This window comes from Chanos chanos, chromosome 7 (genome assembly GCF_902362185.1).
Source record: "Chanos chanos chromosome 7, fChaCha1.1, whole genome shotgun sequence".
In the NCBI taxonomy this organism is placed as follows: Eukaryota; Metazoa; Chordata; class Actinopteri; order Gonorynchiformes; family Chanidae; genus Chanos; species Chanos chanos.
Genome location: NC_044501.1, coordinates 3,306,117 through 3,311,894, shown reverse-complemented (window position 1 = coordinate 3,311,894; position 5,778 = coordinate 3,306,117). Strand labels below are relative to the sequence as shown.

Below are 5,778 nucleotides of genomic sequence, written 5' to 3'. Positions count from 1 at the left end.
TAATCTGGACTTAATTCAACATGAACTACCTATAATATGAGTGTGTGTTTTGTGTGTTTTTTCTGCTGAGCTGTGGTTGTACGTGTTATCTTTCTTAGCAGTTTTTCCACCTGTTTCTCAGACTGCTCTCTCCTGTCATTTCACATCCGTCTGTTGTGAATCAGACTCTGATCTTCACTCAAAACTGATGTTCTGTAGCTTTATACTCACCTGGCAGGGGAGGCGACATGGTCACACGGGTAGGTCCCCCGGGGCGAGGCTCAGCCTGTGCTGAACTCTGCGAAATCCCCATATACGCGGGAATCTCGACTGCCCGGGAATCTCGACTGGCGGGGATCTCGACTGCATTGTTTGTGTTAGTGGGGGATCGTGTTTACGCTCCGCGCCTGGTCAGTGGCAGCCATGGACTAGAGGCTAGAGAACCAGGCTCGTGACTAAAGGGTTCCCAATTCCCAGGGCCGACATCCACGGCGATGTGCCCTTGAGCAAGGCACTTAACCCCAATGCTCCCCCGGGCGCAAGGAATGGCGCCCACTGCTCCTGTGTCTGGTGTGTGTGTGTTCACTACTGGTGTGTTGGATGGGTTAAATGCAGAGGGCAAATTCACCACTCAGCGTCCGTGGTGTATGTGTGTGCAATCATTGGGATTCTTATTCTTTTCATTTCATATGTATTCATTTTTGTCATTGTCAAAAAGTATGTAGAATGACTTTAATTATGGGAGTGGAACTGTTTCCCTTTTAGACGTGGCAGTGATTCTGATATGTGTGCCTGTCCTACTGCTGATTCTAATAATGGTGGTGCTTTACCTGAGAAAAAGACATACAGGTACTCTCTCTCTCTCTCTCTCTCTCTCTCTCTCTCTCTCTCTCTCTTTCTGAATGCGCACGCACAAACACTGACACGGACATGAACACACACGCGCGCGCATGTGCACGCGCACACACACACATTTCTGTCCCTCTCTCTCTCTCTTTGTTTCTCATTTACTCTAATTTTTTTTTTCATTTGTTTTTTCATTTATTTGCTAACACATTTCATCCATACATATCCTTGTAGACACACAGAGTTCTCTCAGACCCAACAGAAGACCAGGATTAGCTGAGGTGAGTGAAATGGTGTATGGGAACTAGAGTCCTTTACACTGATACTGAATCAAGACTTAATGTGTTTGTGCAGAGCTCATATATCTTTTGAACTCAAAGACTCGGGAGTTAGACTAGTATCAGACTGAGATATGTGAGTGAGAACGTGTGAGAACAACCCACTGCAGGAGCTGATATATTGCTTTACAGAGAACAATATCAAATAGAAATACTGTCTTCCTTCCTGTCAACTCACAATGCCCCTGTTTAGGCATTAATAGTCAATACATTGCTTTGCAATTTGTTTCACCTCATAGATAAATTTACAATGTGTTTAATACAGCACTCTCTCCTTTATTTAGGATGCTGGTGATTATGAGAATGATCCAGGCACAATTTCCCAACTTCCCCTTGGAAACTCTGACAATCCTGGAATAAATCTGAACCCCAACTCCATTCAGACTGATTCAGTCTACCAGAGTCTAGACCCTAAAACTGCCCAAACTGATTCAGTCTACCAGAGTCTAATCCCCTAAACCACCCAAACTGAATTCAGTCTACCAGAGTCTACACCCCAACACCACCCAAACTGAATTCAGTCTACCAGAGTCTACACCCCAACACCACCCAAACTGATTCAGTCTACCAGAGTCTACACCCCAATACCACCAAAACTGAATTCAGTCTACCAGAGTCTAGACCCCAAAACCGCCCAAACTGATTCAGTCTACCAGAGTCTAAACCCCAAAACCATCCAAACTGATTCAGTCTACCAGAGTCTACATCTTGGCTCTACCCAAAGTCATTCGGTTTATGAGACACTCAATACTTTATGTATAAGTAATATAATGCATAAATAAGAGTCACAGCAGAAGACCATCTGGCCTGAGATTGTTGAGGACTCCTCAGCTGAGGGCCATTTCCCCTGACAGTGATGGGTTTTACCTTAACTGCCAAAAAAAGGAATAATAGGGTGGCCTAGAGTATATGTATATTATTATGTATACCTTCATCTGGCTCTTTATTCTAATCTATATTCAACAGTTCATCAATCAATCATCAATTCAAAAAACAAGTCTGAACAAAATATCTATATTTAATCTATATTCAACAGTTCATCAACCAATCATCAATCCATAAAACAAGTCTGAACAAAATATCTATATTAATCTATATTCAACAGTTCATCAACCAATCATTAATTCATAAAACAAGTCAGAACAAAATATCTCTATTTAATGTATATTCAACAGTTCATCAACCAATCATCAATTCATAAAAACACTGAACAAACTATTTTTGTGTAAAATGAGTGTACTGAATTTGTTTCTCTGTGAAAAAAAAAAATGATAAAAATCAAAAATAAAGATTTTAACAGTATTATGGTCCCAAAGCCCAAAGTCTGTATGTATTTGGTCTTTGTGTATCAAGTCCATGTAGCTACAATTACACCCCTGAAATGGGAGGAATATAAATTCAGTGAAAAAAAAAACAAAAAAAAAAAACAGTCAGGACACACCTCTGTAATGAACCAGACACAGTCAAAGTGCTCCCCCTACAGGAAGGCCTTGTGAAATCAAGTTGTGTGTCTCCATCGATGGACTGACACACAGACAAAAACATATTCATACCTAGGGGCAGTTTAGTGTCTCCAGTTCGCCTAACCTGCATGTCTTTGGACTGTGGGAGGAAAACGGAGGAAACCCACGCAGACACGGGGAGAACCCGAGACCTCCTTGCACTGAGGCGACAGTGCTACCCACTGCACCACCATGTCGGCCCATGTTGCCCAGTCACCACTATCCGAACTGGCGCCAGAATAGATGACACAGAATTATTACACGGAAACCGTTGGTATATTCAATGGTATGACCTCACATGAATTAAATGTGTATTTTTCATATGACCCCTTTTCCCCATTGCATTTTGAATATCTGAATGTCTCTGAGTGGCATGTCGGTGAAAGATTTGACTGTCGATTATTTACAATCCCACAAATTCATTTCATTACGTTACAGCTTAAATTCATGGCTTTAATTTAGTTACTACAGCGTCGGACAAGTTTAACATGTACCACTGATGTCTTTAAGACACTAAGGATAAAAGTTACTTGTATTCCTGTTCCTCTGCATTGAGTTATTGATTAAATCAAATGATATCCAGAAAACACACACTGATAATGTTGTTCTATAGAAAACTTCTGGGCTTGTAAAATTTGTTCTAACATTCTGCTGAAGCTGATAACTGTGTTCAGTACTGAACATCAGGAAAGTGACCAAAGGCAAATACTACCTCTATCACTCACAAGTCTGGCAGTTAAACATTGTCACATGTGATGTGTTACTGATGAGATCAGATATCACCTCTTTCTCAAACCATATTTATCTTCTGACAAGATAGGGCTGCAAAGATTTACAAACACAAATGGACCACAATTACAGTACAGCAATGCACCTCTACGGGTTGTTCAATGGAGACCCATTGTCATGTGACTGTGACTAACCAATAAAAGAACTGAAGTGGCAATATATACAATGTCACCATTAGATGGCACTAAAATAACATTTTAGAATAAGAGAATGAAGCACATCTTAACACTCCTCACCTGGAACTGAACACAATACTGCTGTAAAAAAGCTAAATGATATTTACAGTGCAGTCATAATGATGTGAAACTCTGTGTTATGAGCTCATAGAGTCTTTGTTTTTCTTTTGGATTTAAGGCCAAATAAATACCACTTTTAGATGGACAGATTTCTCACTCACTATCACATCAGTCAATGGCTCTTGTATAGCAGTGCCTCTTGTGTGTGTGTGTGTGTGTGTGTGTGTGTGTGCGTGTGTGTGTGTGTGTGACAGCACGACTCGGCAATGCGCATCCGACAATTTAAAACACCACAATATCAACCCATGGCTCCATTTAAATGTTTCTGTTTATCAAGGACATTGACTACAAAAACTACACTCATAGACTTGATGCAAGCACAGATTTCTTGCGGATACCTTGGGGTGAACAATGTCACCACATGTGTTGGTTGACCAGTATGGATTCTGTTATTCCAGACTACCTGTAATAATTCAGTATTTGTGTAATCTCGTTTTTTCTGAATTAAGCTAAGGAACAAAACAACTAAGGAACAAAACTCTGTTAAGCAGGATGCATAGTCCTGGTACTCTGCAGTATTTCTTATTCCAAAACGGCAAATGTACTACGCATGCTCTGTACGCGCGCTTGTGTGCATAAGAGCTTTTGGCTATGCGGATGAACAGGTCGGATTGGAGCTGTGAGCAGTTTCTTATTTTCCTGAATCTGTCCTAAAATTTAAATGCCAGTCAAATTCTGGTAAGTACGGTTGATGTTTTATGAATTTGTTATAAGTTTGACTGGAAATAAAGTCGGGGAATTATTGTAACATTTATTGTGAAATGGAATCTTCTTGGCTAAGCGCAGGGTCCGCGTGCATAGACGCAGACTCATCTCTGATGTTAGAGCGTGCGAGACTATGTAACGAAAAGAACAGCACAGACATAATGGGCTTTGATCTGCTTTTACTTTAGAGAGAAAGAGAGAGAGAGAGAGAGAGAGCGAGCGAGAGAGAGAGAGAGAGAGAGAGAGAGGTTTGCATCGAGTCTCTAAAAGGTATCTGCTGTGAGGGAACTGTAATTGGACCGGAATAATCAGAACGGAAATCCTGACCTGAAAACGAAAGTGAACTTGCCCTTCCCTGTGCGTCATTAAACGGACCACGGAACGTTAAGTCAAGTTGAGGTCTGCTCAGTGCTAAGTATATTGTTAAGTTTTTCGGTAAATTATTGAAATTGTAGCCTTATAAGCGTACGATGTACACTATAGGTTGAAAATATTTGTCGCAACAAACACATAGGCGACATGTTTGATCAGCTAGAAACAAATACGTGGCACTCCGCAAAGGCTGCTGAATGGTTCCCGACATTTGTTGTATAAACTGTCTTATAAACTGTGCAGTGAATGAGAAATCTGTTGGACGTTTACGATCGTTTTTTTCCTATCCCTGCAGTGGATACAAGATTCCTTTTACAAGACTAAACAACATGGACCAGCTGTGTGTTTAGGAAGGCTATAGACACGTCCTTTTTCAGGGCGAAAATATTCGGGGCGAGGATTAAAATATTCAGGGCTATAGTCCCGAATGATCTGACCTAACAACGCCACTGCTGGATGGCCGTGGCAGCCCAATGCTTGGACGTCATTTTAACTGTTTTCTTTTGGCCAGTTTTGGTTAAATTATTGGCTATTTTAGATGTACATACAGTGTAGACCATTTTGAAGTGCACTCTATACATCATGATCTGAGTTGGAGTGTGACCTTGTTTAATTTAAGTTAGTGAAAGTTATTACGAAGGGCTACGTTTTCATCAGAAGTATGTCTTACTCTTGGAAATCCATACATCTTGTAAGAGTGACCTTTAGTATGAAGCCCTTCTAAATCTATATTTATGACTATGACTATTTAAGACTATGTTTGTCAATGCTCTTTCACTCTCTCTCTCTTTTTCTCTCTGCTGTAGTGGGAGTGGGTGTCCAGATCAAGACCAGTCCAGGTGTGGTCTGTGTGAACAGGTTCTGAGAGATCCAGTCTCTACCAGCTGTGGACACAGTTTCTGCAGACAGTGTATCAGCACATACTGGGACCAGTCTGATCCATCAGGAGAC

At 41.0% G+C, this 5,778-nt stretch overlaps 1 pseudogene; it reads left to right on the top strand.

Moving 5' to 3' along the window:
- Positions 1–202: 202 nt before the first annotated feature.
- Positions 203–385, top strand: LOC115817688 (uncharacterized; annotated as a pseudogene).
- The last annotated feature ends 5,393 nt before the right edge of the window (positions 386–5,778 follow it).